This window comes from Adiantum capillus-veneris, chromosome 22 (genome assembly GCF_014529385.1).
Source record: "Adiantum capillus-veneris isolate H3 chromosome 22, ASM1452938v2, whole genome shotgun sequence".
NCBI classification, from domain to species: Eukaryota; Viridiplantae; Streptophyta; class Polypodiopsida; order Polypodiales; family Pteridaceae; genus Adiantum; species Adiantum capillus-veneris.
In genome coordinates, this window is record NC_140952.1 from 52,772,201 (window position 1) to 52,790,272 (window position 18,072).

An 18,072-nucleotide genomic window follows, 5' to 3' on the forward strand; every position below is an offset into this window, starting at 1 on the left:
AGCGGCCCTAGAATTGGTGTCTCCTTGCTTGTCACTAGCACTCCAATTCCTATTGAGGCATTGCATACACAACCCCAACCACCATGATGTGAATATTGCCAAACGTGGCCTTGTAGACCATGATCTTCATAGCCTTGCCTTTCTCTTCCTCCCTTGTAGACCACAAGCTTTTGGTGCAGGAAAAAATGGAGAGAGAGAGAGAGGGAGAGAGGGAGTGTGCGTAAGACAAAGAGACATCCAAGACATCTGATCTCTATCATCAATAAGCCAAGCGAGGAGGGAGTGCGAAGTTATCATACCCACTATCTTCCAGATGTAGGACTTCTCTTTATCTCTCTCCTCCATCTACAACTCTACCTTTTCACATCAAAAAAATATGTCCCTTCTCAACCACGTCTTTGCCTTCCATTTTACTTTTCATACTTCTTCCCAACATGATACTTTGGAGATACCCCCTAATAAAGTAAAGCAAAAAATATTAGACCGACCTACTCTCACTTCCATTCACTTTCACTCTCTTCCATTCACTTCCACTTTCATTTTAATTTCTCTCACTCTTTCCCTCTTCCATTCTCTTTCACTTTCTTTTCATTTCTCAGACTCTTCCCTCTTCCATTCACTTTCACTTTCACTTTATCTTTCACTTTAATTAAAGATAAAGTGAAAGTGAAAATTTTAAAAGCCTGTGAGAGAAATGAGAGAAAGAAAAGGGAAGCGCTAGCGCTTGTGCTTCCCTTCCTTCTCTTATTTTTATACATATAAAACATTCCTACCAAGAATATAGACCCAAGTGCTTCCTGTTCATAGCACCTTGCCAATGCCTCATATCTGCTATCCATGCCCTTGTGTCCCCCCCCCCCCCCCCCCCCCCGTGTGTGTGTGTGTGTGCACGCGTGTGCTTCATCAACTTTGAGCCTTTGAGTATTTCTGACTTAAGAGTGCCCATATTATGAGGGAATAACAAGCCCTGGCAACATGCTTGTCATGCACTAAGACCATTCAGAAATGGCACACAAAAGAATACATATTGTTTTGTGTGAAGCACAAAATTTTTCTAGTTTCTTGTGACATGTTCTCTCATTCTAATTTTCTAAAGTGTGATGAAGAGAACAAATCACAAAGAGTTTCTAGTTCTGAGCTTTGATGGGGTAGCAAGCTTGGGCATCATAGCGAGCCTCAACATCATGGCAAAATGATACCCCTTTCTGTGCTTCAATAGGGGTTTTATTTGATGCATCATCAATTGGCTTCATTAGGAATTTTATTTGATGCATCAGAGACAATTGATTGATTTGCCATGCCTCCAATATATTTTGAATATCTAGGATGGAGAGAGAGAGAGAGAGAGACCCAGTGAATTTTGCGCATGCAAGTGAGAGAGATAAAGACATGGAATCTGCAAAATACCTAGCTCTTTTTGGCTTAAAAATAGAATTACATTCTATTTTTAAATAGAATGTAATTACATTCTATTTAAAGGGCTAGAATTACATTCTAGCCCTTTTTTATTAAATACACTTAACGACGTAGAAAAATCTCCCCGCACCCTTTTCTACCCCAACACTCTACCTATGTGTAGCCTGATTTATCAATGTTGCCTCATATTTTTTCTCCTCAGTGGCACCGGTGCCTCCTTTTCATGCGTCAAATGAGGTACCTCTACTACATGCACATTAAATGCAATATTGGTGCCATAGCAACCTAAGCTTCATCTCTGTGCATGCCCGAAGCGAAATGAGAGTCACCAATGGGTGCAAGCAATTGTGGTGAGAGAGAGCTATTCCAAACAACCAAAGCAAGAGAGATACACTATAGATGAGAGAGGGGGGGGGGGGGGGGGGGGGGGTTTGCTAGTCACCAACGGGTGCAGGCAGCCTTGGGGATAGAGAGTTTTCTCGAGAAGACAGGGTAAATGAGATATCTGCAGAAGGTTGAGAGAAAATGAAATGAAATGTTATATTAATGTCTTCAAAAGGCCATAATGACCTATGAGACCCGAAAGTTACAAAGTGGTGGATCTGATACAAAGTCAGAGTAACAAAATAACCTAACAACAGTACAAAACAAAGATATATACTATGGGGTCCTAAGTTGGTCGGTGTGAGCCAAGCAAAAAATTAAGCAAAAAATGGGCGGCTTGTTGGAATAGCTGAATCACAAGAGATCAAGCATCGGTCGTGGCGAATCTCATCAATTTCCTCCATGGTTAGTATTCTGAGAGAGAGAGAGAGAGAGAGAGAGAGAGAGAGAGAGAGAGAGAGAGAGATGTAGTAGCAATTTTAGGCACGTCATTGGAGTGTTGTAGCAACAACTAATGTTGCCTAGATACCACCATCTACGCCTTGTGGTGGGAGAAAATCACCAAGTAACATGAAGCAGGGAGGAAGAGAGTAAATAGAGAGTTGTCACTACAGATTTTGGGGGGGGGGGGGGGGGGGGGGAGACACACACACACACACACACACACTCACTTATCTAGTGGACTATTCCTTGACTAACCCTTGGCTGACTTCTTCCCTCTTTGGTAATCTCGCTCTTGTTATTTGGTTCACACACACACACACACACACACACACACACACACACACACACACACACACACACACACACACACACACACACACAGAGTTAAACATGCAAATACTTCAAAAATTTGCCGCACACTACATAAAAATATCTTTTGGGATGAGGATTTGCTCAACTGCTTTGGCAATATACCTTTTTTATTATTTGGCCCACATACTTAATACTATCAGTACGGTGGTCGTTACACACCTTAAGTATCGTAATCTCATCTAGCACTATCTTGGTTTTAGCACTCATATTTACTTAGCAGGATATGATTTCTCTTTAATGATGGTAGTCGAGTCCCCACTGGTTTGTGCGCCTTCAACCAATTGCTACGTAGTCCTATATAAGCTCTTGAGCATTGGAATTCTCCTTATCTCAACAGACACATTGGCCAACCTATGAAATGGTGTAATGGGAGATGCTCTCAGAAGAAGATTTATCACATAGGGGCTACATGGTTTGCCAACCCTTAGCCAACCTGGCAGTTTATGGAATCACATGGTTTGGGTTTAAAAACTCCTCCCTTTGATGAGCTGGAGTCTATCTAACTTGGAATTTTAAAAAATGGGGAGTTGACTCCTTCTAGCTATAACAAGTATTTCTATCTATACTGCATGTGCTGGCTGGTACCGTGGCCGAGTCTTGCATCTGCTGCTCCATGGAAAGACTTGTGCTCTGGAGCCCCCCACATGCAACCATCACCATGTGGATCTCTAGCTTGTATCAGCTCTTGTGTATGCTTCTCTGCAAGCAGTCTTGAAGATCTTCCACACACACACACACACACATTGTGGTACTTAATTAACTCCTTACTTATTTTCTCCTCTTTTTATAAAAGAAAGAGAGCTTCATGGTGCTTGGGCCTCCACTATGGACTTGTACCTTCTTAACTACTATAGGACTGATAAGGCAATGATATTTTTTTGGTCTAATGGCATACACACACTCCTACTATACCACCTAGCTTGGGGGGATTCCCGAGCTTACTTCCCTCCTAGGACTTTAGTAAAAACCCACTGCCTATGGGCATTACCATTGTTTATAACCCTTCTCAATAATTGAGTGTATTAACCTCGAGGGAGACCCTCCTGTGAATACTCCTGGTTGCCTCTTCATTTCACCTCACAGGCGGCCTCACCTTCTCTGCTGGAGATCTCCCAAGCGGTTGGATAACTGCACGATTTGTAGTTATGGCGACCGCCCTCCCTTCTCTATTTAAATGTGAGGGCACATCTTTGCCCCTCACTTAGCTTTGGTTGTACTCTGTTTGCTTGCATAAAATTTGTGACTGCGTATCTGAATCGCCACTGCATCGAAGCATGGAGCTCTCAACTCAAGTAACTCAGGGTCGGCCACTGTTATTTCTTGGTTTATCTTACCTATTGTATTGCTTTGTGTTTATACCGCAAGGGTTTGGTATTTTGAAATGATGATGGTTTTTTTCACAAAACTAGTAGGAAGTTATGGGTTGTTTCTTCCTACAACGTTGTAATCCGAAACATGGGGGTACTTTGCATTGCGTGATTACCGATGGTTCACAGATTATTGTCTATGCTAATAACTAGCTTCTTTGAAAAAATCCACCCAAAGGGTTGGTGGTCTGATCACTAGGCTGGCTAGGGTTGTTTTTCTGCCCTGGAAACCGTTACTAAATGGCATATGTATTGTTTTTCTTGCCTACTAATCTCGGTTGCATGATGGCAGGCTTTTTGGTGCCTTATTGCTTGACTATTCCTCTGTGTAAAAAAAAACTCATGATATATATATTTTTTAAAAAAGGGGGGTGTTGCTTTACCCTCCGCACACCAGTAATGAGTATATTTTTTTGGCTGGGATGCTTACTGTCACTGTTTCAGAACATGGCTTTATATTAAGGGTTATAAGTTACGTTCTGTCTACTGGCTCACTACTGGTTACTTGGCCGGTTTATTTGTTTTTTTTGTTGTTCAAACTGCTGGCTTATGCTTGGCAAGTATTGTTTTGGAAAAAAGAGATGGTTTACCATTTACATCACTATGTTTTTGGTTGTCGCCATGATTACTTTGGTGATGTTTCCCTAAAGTTTGGTTGTTACACTACCTTTTCAATGGCTACATATGCGCTATGATCTTGTGAATTCTGGTGTAAATTGGGCCTAATCCTGTCACTTAGGGTGTTTGATGCGCTTCTCTTGAATTTTAGTTAAATGGCTGAAATCGTCATGAGGTAATTTCTACAAATGACCTCCTGTTTATATTCTCATATGAGATTGCATACTATAGCATTTGAAAATTTTTAGGGCTTCCTATTACCTGGGTTGGCTGAAAGCATGATTAAGGTAGGTTAACTTACAAAATATGGTAAGTTCTGGTAATATGATGGGCCTAATAACTTTGCCCAACCGAATAACAAACATTGGACTAGCTTATGGCTGGTTTGTGACTACTTTAAGAGAGATTTTATTTAAAACCTACTACATTAACTAGTGATTTCACTAAAAGATGAAGTGTGACTTAATATGGGGGGATTCTGACACTTGGACTAGAAGGGGTAATGGCCTTCTAATCATAAATGATGTATAATTCGTCTATAAATGGAGAATTTTGGGTTCCTTTGTTAATTAAAACATTTACTATGGACTAAGCTTGTACAAAGTTGAGTAAAAGTTTCTACTGGTATGGTCTATTGATACCTATTATACACATCCAAGGCTAACATATTTATTTTCTTGTTTGGATGGATGCAGGTAAGGACTCTATCTTGTCTCTGAAGGTTATTTGGCTTTGGTTAGCTATCCTACGTTGGATCACACTTTCACTTAATACTTGGGAAGTTCTTCTGTCACTTTGTACACTGGAATGAGGCTTCATTCCTACAAACATTGTACAAAATTAATTCTAAAACTAAGTTACTTTTGTACTTATTTTTTCATTCTTCTAAAGCCAGCTATCTTTTGAATGTAAAAAGTTCAATTATGTCATATTATAATGGTAAAAGAGCTACACGCACATCCTATACGTAAGGTTTTTTCTTTTTGGAAAAACCGGGATGCTGACTTTGGAAACTTTGCTTGAAATTTAGCTCTAGGATTGGCCCACAGTCTATAATCCCTTCATTGGTTGACTGGTGTTAGGTGGTCCTTCTTAGGCTATTTTTCTGTCGCCTGCACCGGCTATTATAGTCTTAGACTTTGCCGGTTTTAGGTTTGCAAGCCCAACTTACTATAACTGATCTTATTCATATTTCTATATTCACTTTAAGGACCACAAACCTTTTAGAATGACAGCTCGCATGAGTGTAAAACACAGCCCTGAGAATCATACAAAGATTCTCAAACAGATTAAGCTGTACCTTAAAGACCGTAAACCAAAAATACTTTGGCAATTATAACCAAACCCTTCCTTGCTAGAAAGGCTAAGGATTTTATCACCTACTACTCTAAATGAAAGTTTCCTCAATTACCTTTTTTGGTGTACTACAGACTCTTACTCTCTCACAAGGATTGGAATTGACCTCTAAACCCCTCTCTATAGCCACTTCTCTTGTTCTCAAATGTATTTATAGCTTGGATGCTTATCAACCAATTTATGACTCAACTCTTGCTTCAAACAAGAAAATGTCTATCTTACACATGCTGTCTTTTATGATTGGGTTCAAATTTTGACTACCTTAGACAAGGACTCCCAGGAAGAAGTAAATATGATTACTCAGTACATTACACAACTTCCCATACTCTCTCTACAATACCAGCATGAGCTTGCCCTTTTCTCCTCTTCAGAGCTGATCTGTCTAACTTTTCAAGAAAGCTGTGCGGCCTCAATCCATCCTTTTTCTGTACACCAGCTACCGCGACTATCCCTTAAACCGGTGGTATTTTTTGTAGGGATAGTGCTTCTCTTGAAGCACTCAAAGAATTCCAGAGTAATCTTTGTTCTCTCAATGAGTCCAACCTCTTGGAAATGGTGCCAAAAATCTCTAAAGTTTTTCCTTTCTTACTTGTTAGTAGACAGATTGAAATCAAGTCCTTTGGTGTAGACCATCAGCTTTGGGTTCTTCCCAACAAAGCCTTTTTAGCACCCATCTTGAGTGAAACCCTGGGTATACCTTGCCAACCTCCCTGCCTCACCTATTGAAGACTGTAGACTCAAGATCTTAAAAGGTGGACAATTTCTTCACAAATGAGAGCTCACAAAGCACCCTTCAATCTCAATTTGATTGACCATTCTAAATGCCCTTCCAAGATTGGCCTATACATCCGTACTAAAGGGAACATGGAGTTTGCTAAAAGTAACCCTGACTTCTGCACTGAATCAATCTGGAATGTTTTTCGGCCTTGTGTTAAATGTGCCTGCAAGTTTCTTGACCCTAAAGCCTCCTGCGAATCCAGCATCATGTGGTTTGATCATGCCATTTGGTTTATTCTCAACCATCTTGACCTACTCTTCCCAGAAAAACCAGTAGATTTTCACCTCTCACTTATTTGCTCTTGGTTGGCTGGCCAAGCTAAACAAATTGTAATTGCTCAGAGCCTTTAATATTTTTTTGGGATTAATGTTGGACATCTTGAAAGTGCTGAAATTTGATGAACCATGAATTTACCTAACTACCTATGCTAACTACAAAGGTGTAAAGATCATTTCTAACTTACTCAAACCTTGTATTGATAAGGATGATTCCCTTGCTCTGAAAAGACCCAACTCTTTTACTAACCCCAACTCTTCTACATCTTTTTTAACTCCTAGCTCTTCCTTTAGCCGAGGAAAGGCTCGTAGCTACACTAGGTGAAGAGGCAGAAGCTCCCCCATCAGAATTTTCTTGAATTGAAAACCTTGATGATTTGCAGGTTACTACAAGCCCTTGCGGACGAAGGTCTCTCAGCAAAGTTGCTCCTAACCATGACTATATCTACATACACTGTCTCTTCCACAATGTACTTCTCGATTGGATACAACCTAAAGCTCTTTTTTGTGAGTGTTTTGACTTACTTTTTGGCAATCACAAATTACTCGATAATGTTCTCATTGGTTGGATTTACCAACAACCCGTCAAAAACTTGGTTTATAATAATAATTTTCTTTGGCATGAATCTATTGCCGATTGTACGTGTTTTCAATTTACCACATTCTGCACGAACTTTGATTCATATGGTATGTACGTTTGTACTTGTGATCTTAGCATTATTGAGAATAAAAAAATACAAAGAATCTTGGCCAATGGGCTCAATCACATACCTAGATCTCCCAAAAACCCTTATCTCGCTCTATTAGCCGTACTAAGCTGCTTAATTGACCTTGTCAATTCTCTTCGATTGGAGAAGATAGTCCTACTAGACTTAACAAAATTGGTGGAACAATGCTTCTTCCATAAAATATCACAAATTCCTAGAAATTGATTATCCATTGATAACTCCTTGCTAACATCACAACTTGCTCTTGATTTTCAAAAAATCTCTAACAAATGGTTCGTAGTTGGACTTGATAAAAGCTCTAATTGTCCGCTGGCCACGGTGAAATGAAGAGGGGGGGAACCACCTAGCTTTGAGCGGCTAGGACACGGACAATGGTGCATTGAAATAGCACAAACACTACACACTCTGAGAGAGAGAGAGAGAGAGAGAGAGAGAGAGAGAGAGAGAGAGAGAGAGAGAGAGAGACGTGATGAAACCCCTCGGGGTGTGAGGGAAAACTGATTTAATGCAATATCTACACAAAGCTTATCTTCATTGAGGTGGCAACCATGGTGATAGAGAGATATAGAGAGATAGTGAGCCTATAGTGTGTTCTCTAGAGGTGACTCACGAGCACAGAGATTTCTACTATTGTGAGTGTGTGGCAACCATTGGAGTCAAGGTGTAGACATGGCTTTTTCCCATAGTGCTGATTTCCCAAAATGCTACACTAAAATCCCCTCTCCCTTGATGCAAGTGTTGTCAGTCCCCTCCCACCAAAATGCTACCAAGTATTGACCCCCCCGATAGTGACCTCTCAGTGCCTTTTTATAGATGCAGGATGCATTAGGTTAGGGTAATCTGATTAGGTTAGGGCCCTAATCAGGAGAGACAAACGCAAGGATTTGGGTCCCAGATGGTTGACCCTTGCTTTGTCTTAGGAAAATATTAAAATGAAAACTCCTAGGTAGGCCTTTGTGACCATCACCTAGAGAGAGGTGGCAATTTACAATGGGTCTTTTTTATAGGTTTTTGGCTTGAAAATGGAAAATAATAATAACCTAAGGATATGTCGTAGATGAATGCCGACAAATGGCAGGCCTCGTTGGTGCATCGGTGTAGTGTGTTTGCCAGTTTCGAGGCCAGCAGGGGCATGCCTTCGGCGTCTTTTCTTGATTTGATGTCGCCACGGTGTGATTTGGCCGTCTTTTTCTTTTCTCGATGGTGTCGATATTCGTTTTTTTTTCACTTTTGTGGATGTGTATGACGTGCGTGTGTTGTGTGTTTATATGTGTGTACTCCTGCGTTTGAATGTGTGTGTGTGTGTGTGTGTGTGTGTGTGCGCGCGCGCGCGTATGCGTGCTCGTGTATGTATGTCATTTGTTGTGTATAGAATTGTGTGAGTGTTTTTTTCAAAAAAAGTGTTGCGAGTGTGTGTGTGTGTGTGTGTGTGGCTCGGGGTTGTGTGTGTGTGTGTGAGTGTGTGTGTGTGTGTGTGTGTGTGTGCGCGTGCGCGCGCGTAAACAAAAGTGGTACTAATTGGGTTAAGCATTTGCATAAAGAAGGGGATGTAAAGAATGTAAACAACTACCAGACTATAATGATTAAGTCTCTTATGAAAAAGTTATTTGGGTGTATAATGGAGATGAAATTGAGTGACTGGGCTGAAGAGAATGACAAGCAGTTTTTTGTCGATGCCATAGCACCATTAATCATCTTGTCACTCTTTGTGTTCTCATGGAGGAAAGTCGGTTGAAAGGCAAGTGACTATATTTTTGTTTTGTGGACTTTAAGAAAGCCTTTGATATGATTCCACTAACAATTTCCGGAGAAGGATGGAAGAACTCCAAGTGCCAAGTGAGTTTATGCTTGCAGTTTCTCGAATCTATGAGAAGGTGATGTGTCAATCGAACATGGGAAAAGGAATTGCAAAAACAAAAAGCACTATTGGGGTTAAACAAGGATGTCCATTGTCATTAACTCCCTTTGTTCTATGCATCAATCAATTGGAAAAATGGTACTTGAATTTATGCAAGAAGAAGGCATTGAAGAGGTCATTATTTGCAATGTGGTAATCATGCTTGCATCCCAAACCACTTCTTTATGTCTTGCATCCATCCCATGCTCAAGATCTTGCTTTTATGCGTCGTTTGAGCTTTTTTGCTTGCTTCCCATGCAATTGTAGGTAGTCAATGTGAGGGGTTTTCACGCATCTTTATCATGTACTCCACAACCCCTTCCATGCCCACCCGGGGGATTCACCATGGAAAACTTACTGCACCACGTAAGTGCAGGGAAGGGGGGTTTTTTACAAGTGACATAAATAAGTTAGGTCCACGTCCCCAGTAATTTATCTTCCAAGCATAAAACTAAGGGGTATCATATTTATGGGGGGGAGGGAAGGGAAATGAGAGGAAGTTTTTGTGTTTCAAAATCACGGCTTCCCAAAAGAGTCTTCCCTCAAACTTGTGAGTCAATAACTGCAAAGATACATGCAAGAACTAACAATGCTTTGTATAAATTGCTTGTTTTGTGATTATTGTTCATTTATTGAGAGATGAAAGCTATAAAGAGCTTGTATAGATGTAAATTTACACGAATAACCTAACACAACTTTATATCCATGTTTTTTGAGTAACTTAGATGGGTCCAAATTGGACGAGTAGCTAGAGTGCACGCTGAACTAAGATACATTGAGGGTACATCTAGTTATCAATAAAAGTGGTTCCTTTGTACATTGCCAGTCATTATGCTACACGCTCTTTGACTAGTTTTACTCAGTTAGATCATGTGAAACCTAAATTTTATATGTAAGATAGGGTATGATAGTTTTTTGCATTGATTATTGTATAAATGTAGAAAGGGGGATCATATTCCTTAATGTGAGTTGTATATAGGGGTTTTATCAAAGTTGTTCACGCGCAGGTGGCGTCCCATTTTGTATATACAGTGAATCCACCGGGCATGCCCATAACCTCAATTGGAAGAAATCTCGACTCAAGAAGTAGGAGCATGTATGGTGTTTGTGTCTTAACTTGGAGAAATCTTGTAAGAAAATGCTTTTGGACATTCTCAAACTCTTTCCAAGTAGACTTTGAGATGCTCCCACCCCACACTTCAACTCCATGAAGAAGAACCAGTGTCACCAATGTGTCAAAAATGTACTTCTTGAGAACCCAACACTTGACGTTTCCCTTATTACACATGTTCTCAAATGCATAGTATGCTCTCTTTCCTTCTTCCAAACTACACATAACATATTCATGACACTTGTGATTGGCTTGAGCCTCAAGGCCAAGGTACTTAAAGCTCTCAACAACTTCAAGTGTCTCATTGTTGTACACAATGCATGGCTTCTCCTTATGGGTGGTTTTCACCAGCATAATCTTTGTTTTGGATTCATTCACAATCAGCCCGCTATGCAAGAAAAAGTTCTCAAGGACAACCATAAGCTTTCATTCATCTTCTAAAGTGTGTGCTAGAAGCACTACATCATCCGTAAACAACAAAATCATGATTACCGCATTGCAAATAGTGACCTCTTCGATGCCTTCTTCTTGCATAAAGTCAAGTACCATTTGTTTCAATCAATCAATGCATAGAGAGAGAGAGAGAGAGAGAGAGAGAGGAGGGAGGGAGGAATGAATTTATTGCGAAAGAGATGTGGTGGTAGGAAGAGGGAGAGAGAGCGGGAGAGTCAAGGATAGAGGATAGCGAGGATGAGAAAAAGGACAGAGGATGTGCACAAATCATTGAGGGATACGCGAGAGAGAGAGAGAGAGAGAGAGAGAGAGAGAGAGAGAGAGAGAGAGAGAGAGAGAGAGAGAGAGAGAGAGAGAGAGAGGATTACACTAGGAAGGGGAAGAGAGGAAATGGGTGAGAGAGAGGAAAGAAGTGAGCTATAAAGACATGTGGAGACCAAGGGAGGGAGAGAGCAGAAAAGGTACGTAATGGGCAAAGAACATGGCAGTGAGATTGAGGAGTGAGTGAAATCAAGGGTGGGTATGATGATAGAAGGGGGGGGGGGGGGGGAAGAGAGAATTTAGTCAAAAAGAGGTGTGGAGGTAGGGAGAGGGAGAGGGAGAGAGAGCAGGAGAGTGGATGACATAGAATAGGGAGGATGAGAGGGGATAGGTGGAGGTAGTGGAGGAGAACGGTGGGTGGATTTGGTAGCCAAGGAGGGTAGCAATAGTGGTGGCCAAGGAGGTGTTGGAGGAGAAGAGTGGGTGGTTTTGACAGCCAATGAGGGCGTCAATAATGGTGCATTGGTGGCCCCCTCCCAAAAAAAAAAACTCGCTCCAAAGCTCACTTCTTTGACATCCCAAAGGCCTATACTTCTAGCTCTTTCTTAGGCCAAGAACCTATTAAAAAACCCTAGTAAATTAGAGGTAGTCATTCCTTTTGTCTCTCGGGTGGTCACTATGTATAGATTGTGTATATCACGTGCATTCAAGGACTATATCTGAAACTCCTTATTTGTGAATTTTTATTAAATTAAATACACCCTTTTCCTATTCAATCTATTTTTAAAAAATCCACTTCCATTTAAAGGTACCCTTCTATGTGAAAATATGAGGAAAAAAAGAGATTTACTAACCCCTTCTATTGCAATCACATGATAGTCACATGATTCTTAAGTGACCCCCCCCCCCCCCCCCCCCCCTGAGTTTTATCCCCCTTTATACTACCATTTAGTCTCTAATCCCAAAAAGTTACAAGGCCCATGCAAGCTTTATATATTTTCTAATAAGGGGGTAGCAACTAGAACACGATCATCAAGGCAATAACAATAGGTCTCCCTATTAACCTTCATAGGCTAGGGCATTTGCTCAACATAATAATAATGACAAGAATAAATGCATCATGGACCAGGATGGCTTCCAAATGACCTCTAACAAGGTTTCTTGTCATCTTCATGCTAGTGCACATCGTAAACAATTGGGCTACTTTTCATTCTAAATTAATTCATGATTAAGCTCTCATGATTCCATAAGCAAGCTTCCCTCTTTTGAAAAAAAATTAATTTACAGCATTACTAACCACTAATTATGATGATTTTTCAAGTCCTGTTATTTCAAGTTTAGAGTACCAAGCTAATATGGCGTAGAGAGAGTAGAAAGCACGTACTCTCTTTATCCATAGGTTCCTAGAGATCATAATTATCTAAATAGTATATGCAATATGAATGGTGACTAATATCTACACTTACCCCCTAAACCCCCGCAAAGATTTCTTATCAGTTTTAAGCTACTATTTTTGTCTTACCTAAATTACGTAATAGAGATAATTCCATAAATCAAATGCAATCAAAATTGGAATTTTATTGGAAACCAATCTTATTTTCCAAAAGAGGCATTATAATTTCCAAAAGAAATGCTCTCCTGAAAGGCTCACAAACTTTATTTGATTATGAATTCAAGCTAAATGAAGAAATAGAATCTTTTTTCCCTCTCTATAAAGTATACATGTGTAAAACTTTTAGTGATATAATTAAGTTAATGTCTAATTATCTCAAGAGGAAGGTGAGTTTCTAAGTGTAATCTTATTTGAAAGAGGATTGCCTTTCAAGTAAGGTTATCCTCTTCTTCTCAATTGGAAAATTGCAAATCTCTATGCGTCTCCTAGCTACGTCATTAATCCTCTCCACGATAGCAAAGGTTTGTTAAATCCCTTCTTAAAGAATAATTTGTTAATCATTCATACTCCATTGCATGAACATTTTTTACTACACTAGCATGACCACTCTTAGGAATTTACATTTTTCTTTTACACTACCATTCATTGAAGGGTTCTGCTCTTGCATAATCAATCATTTATTCCTACACAATCTAGCAAAGGAAGTTTTACCCTTATTTGCTTTAAGAATATAAGTTGGTGCACTTTAAATTTTTGTGTTTACAACTCATGGTTCACACTAAAGCAAAAGTCATTGTAGAGAGCATATCCATTATTTATTTCAAATTTATCTACTTTCAAGTTTGTTTCACAATTACAAGGGGGCGGGGGGGGGGGGGGGGTAAAGGGATAGTTTCATGGAAGTGATGACCGTGTTGCTTGAACATAAAACTCACATTGCTTCCATGGAGATACCCCATGGATGAAAAATGATGCAAAGAAAACAAATGGGATTCTCCTAAGACGGGGTAAACTTGAAACTTACATTGAGAAAAAAAACCTTAAACTCCCAAGAGACTCATTGTTTTCTTAAAGTCTTGTTTTGATTGTGTTCAATAAAAGTTGGTACCTCTTCCCACTGATGTGCCTCTTAGAGGTATTCCTTGTGTTTTCTAGTGTGTACAAAGAACGCATTGCAGTAGTAGGAATTTTGAACTTCATGCAATATTTGTCTAGTTCGCTCTTTGAATCGAGCGTGATCATCAACACAAAGAGGTGTTTCTTGTCCATTATCATTTCCTCTTGTCTTTTTTAGCATCCATGTTTATTTGCTTTAACTATGCTTGGTAGCATAATATTCAACACATTTTCTTAATATTAGGCATTAGATTCAATTGATTTTATGTCATAGTCCCTTGTGTAGGTTTATAAATCAAGAAGTTTGACTAAGCTAGTTTGGCCAAGATAGACATTAGAGCTCTTCTCTTAATACCATGGGAAATTCCTTTCTAATTGTCAATGGCTACTTTAGGCTCTTAATCCAATATTATGAAGCATTGGTGTGCAATGTACTAGTGCTAGTGGGCTTAATCCCTCTTTACCTTGAGCTTAAGTACTATAAAGGGAGTTTACTATTGTGATGAACCTCCTATGGAGGGTAACAGAGTCAATATGAACCCCCAAAGTTACAAAACTGAAAGGGAGTGAAAAGCAAAAAACAAAAACAAAAAACAAAAGTACCAAAAATATAAAATCTTATGCTAGAAGAGAAATCCCAGTTTGATTTGGTACTTCACTCAACAATGAAGTTAAGCTAAATTTCAACTAGGATTAAAACTTTACCGAGAATATTTGACGTGGATAGCTCTAGCATAACATAGAATTTCTAAGTGTGAAATTTGTCTGACATATGTGAAAAAAGTCAAACACAAGTGTTTACCTATGGGATGCAGTAGGGGATGGTCCTTCTTTATTAGGACGTATAACCATTGGTGTATATTTTGAGCTCAAGGTCATACAAGCCTTGGATTTGGGATTGGATGGGAGTGAGTCTCGAACGGGTGGGAGGACCCACGGATGCATCTGGAAATCAATATGGTCCGGGTAGGCCTAATGACGATGGGAAAAGGAGGAAGAAAAATGGACCCAAAGATAGGGATCGGATAAGGGAGGAAGACGTGCTCTAATAAAGGAACTCTTCTTATTGTTTGGTAAGAAAAAAACCTTGCAAAGGCTAGGAACCTAAATGGTCTTTCCCACAATTTTCCTCATCAATCGGACCTTTGCTCTGCTTCTTGGAATATTTATTTAGAAGGAACTTACAATCGAATAATGTTTCAATCCTTTACCAAACAAGATAAGAAAAAAAAAAGAATTGAAATTTGTGTAAAGGTGCCACCTCTACAAGTGACGGAGGAGACACGATACCCAAGTTATGGGATGAGGATACGGATATGCCTAAAGAAGTATATGTGAATGCTTGAAAGATAACTAGATACCTTAATAATACTAAAGGAAAAAAGAAGTAAAATATTGTAAAACAAAAAAGGTGGAAACGATCTGATATATGCACACTTGCAAGGGTGTACAACAATTTGCATGCTTCTTTCAAATGCTTGAAATGTATTCTCTGATTGACTTGATTGGAATCCTATTTTCCTAGTATCAGAGTACTACCTTGGGAATGTGGATTTAACAAACAATTTGGTATGAGGGTGGATTCCATAGGTTTAATTTGTTGGCAAGAAAGTTGAACCCAATTCTATGTGGTACATTAAGTTAAGTCAAGAATGGGAAAAGGGATTTCGATGTACGGAGTGGGGATCAACTTGGAAATGAATGCTTCTTGTAGTTAGTAAATATCCTCATCTTAGAGAAATCCATGGATGTTTATGCTTGGTCATAATTGAAAAAAAAAGCATCAATGACCTTGAACAAAGGGTGAATTAGAAAACTCCCACCAATTGACCTGAGAAGATTGAGTTCAAATTTAGTTTGATGATGTGAGGTCCCCACCCCGCCGTCTCAAACGACGGATCTGATGGTAAACCTGGTGGCCACTAGATCTACAGCAGAAGCAAACAAGTGGTTTATGGTTCATCTAGCGGACGACATCTCATCACAAAGTGAATCGAGTTCGAGTCTACTAGCATCGAGATCTAGTTCCACTCCGCAGGAGAAGCGTGATTAACTTATCTAGCGATCCTAAGACCCACCTTCCAAAAGGAGAGAAATCCCGAGTGCCTTTTTCTCCATGTTCAGAGGCACGTACACTTGAGACTTCGCCGCTCTAGGGGCAATGAGTGATACTAGTGTCGATTTAACACTATGGGGACGGAGAGTTCCCAACCAATCGGGACCACCCTTCTCATAGGCATTTGCAACCTGAGCCAAGTCCCCCACTTTCCACCCCCACACCCACACTTCTTTGTGTGTTCTAACTACTACCACAATGATTGTTCAACATATAAGTTCCTTGATTAGGTTCCGATTCACAAGGTTCGTTAAGACAGCCCTTCCACCAGTATTGCAAAGCAGGACCAAGACAGTAACTCTAGTAAAAATTTTACTCAAAACTTATTCATTAAAATTTCATAAATTGATATTACCGTGATTAGGGGCTGAAATCTACTCGAAATTTTGATCCAATGAAGTTCTCGAGATGAGAATCGGGCAGCACTTCCCTCCTTTGCTTCTTCTCCAAAAACTATGTGTGTTGGCAGCACCTTCCCAAGGTGTGTGTGTGTGTGTGTGTGTGTGTGTGTGTGAGCACACTCTTAAATAGACCCTCCCATGCTGAAAATTGACTTTGCTTACTATATGCATCTGAGAGCTACTCCACTCATGCATGGCAAGTCCAGTTACATGCCTACCAAGTGTCCAGTTAGCTAGTCTAACTGACTCTCACACTCTCTCTCAAGCATGGTAACTCTCCCACAACTCCCTAGTGATGAGAAGGCTCCCCCTAGCTGCTAAAGCAAGCTCTGAGTGGCCTAGGATCTGTTCCCACACAGCCTCGATCCCCGGTGCCTCCCCGCACAACCTTAGGAAATTTTGATTTTTGGCTAAAACGGTCGATACGAGTCCAATTTTAATGCCGTAAATTGCTATACTTAGCTCTAACTAAGGTGTATCTGTCCGAGTACCTGCCATATTTAGAAACCCCTCAAGGTCCAAAAATGCATTTTTTCAAATTAGGGATACGGGTGCAGTTTTTCGAGACGGTTAAAACTAGACGAACGGGTCGGGTGACCAAAAACTTACTATTTTTGGAATTTTCCCACAAAAATTATTTTAATTCATTTTTGGAAGCTTTATAACATTCTAAACATCATGGCACCGACAGAATTTGGAAAACTGCTAAAAATAATAACTTTTTCCATTATGTTTATTCCATGGTATAATGGTGCTCTTTTTGCTCAAGGTCAGAGACCTTACAACCTCCCCAACGTGAAAAATTTGAGATGTCCTCATCTCACGAATATGCTTGGTTAATCTTTTATGAGCGTTGGTTCGTCCTCCCAAGTCGCGTCTTCTTCGGGGTAATCCTTCCACTTTACTAGATGCTCCGTGATTGTTTTGTTGCGTAACTTCCTTTCCCTTGTTTCGAGTACATAGTCAGGTTGGAGCTCGAGAACTCCTTATGCTGGCATGACTATCTGATCTGAGTCCAAGAATTGATCAGGATTAGGGATATAGGGTTTGAGTAAGCTGACGTGGAATACATCATGAACTTTCAATTTTGTAGGTAACTTTAGCTTGTAGGCCTGGTCACTCACAACTTTAATGATCTCGAATGGTCCACAATACCTTGGGCTTAGCTTCTTGTATCTGCCTAGTGATAAGTTGCTTTTCTTCAGTCGGACTCGCAGAAAAACCTTATCTCCTTCTTTGAAAGATCTTTCCGAACGGTTCTTATCTGCATAGTGCTTCTGTCTATCCTGAACGGCCTGAATGTCTTGGCGAATAGCTCTAGTTTGAGCTTCCATATCTTTCAACATCTTTCTGGAGGCTTCTACCCCGATGGTTGGGTCTGAAAAGTTAAGCGGTGCTAAACAGTCCTGTCCATAAAGATCTTTAAAGGGTGACATTCCAATCCTTCTGTGTTCGGAAGAATTATAAGCATATTCTACCAAAGGAAAATATTGTAACCACTTCTTTGGCTCTTGCAAACAATAGGCCCTGAGAATGTCCTCAATGACTTGATTTACTCTTTCAGTCTGCCCATCTGTCTGCGGATG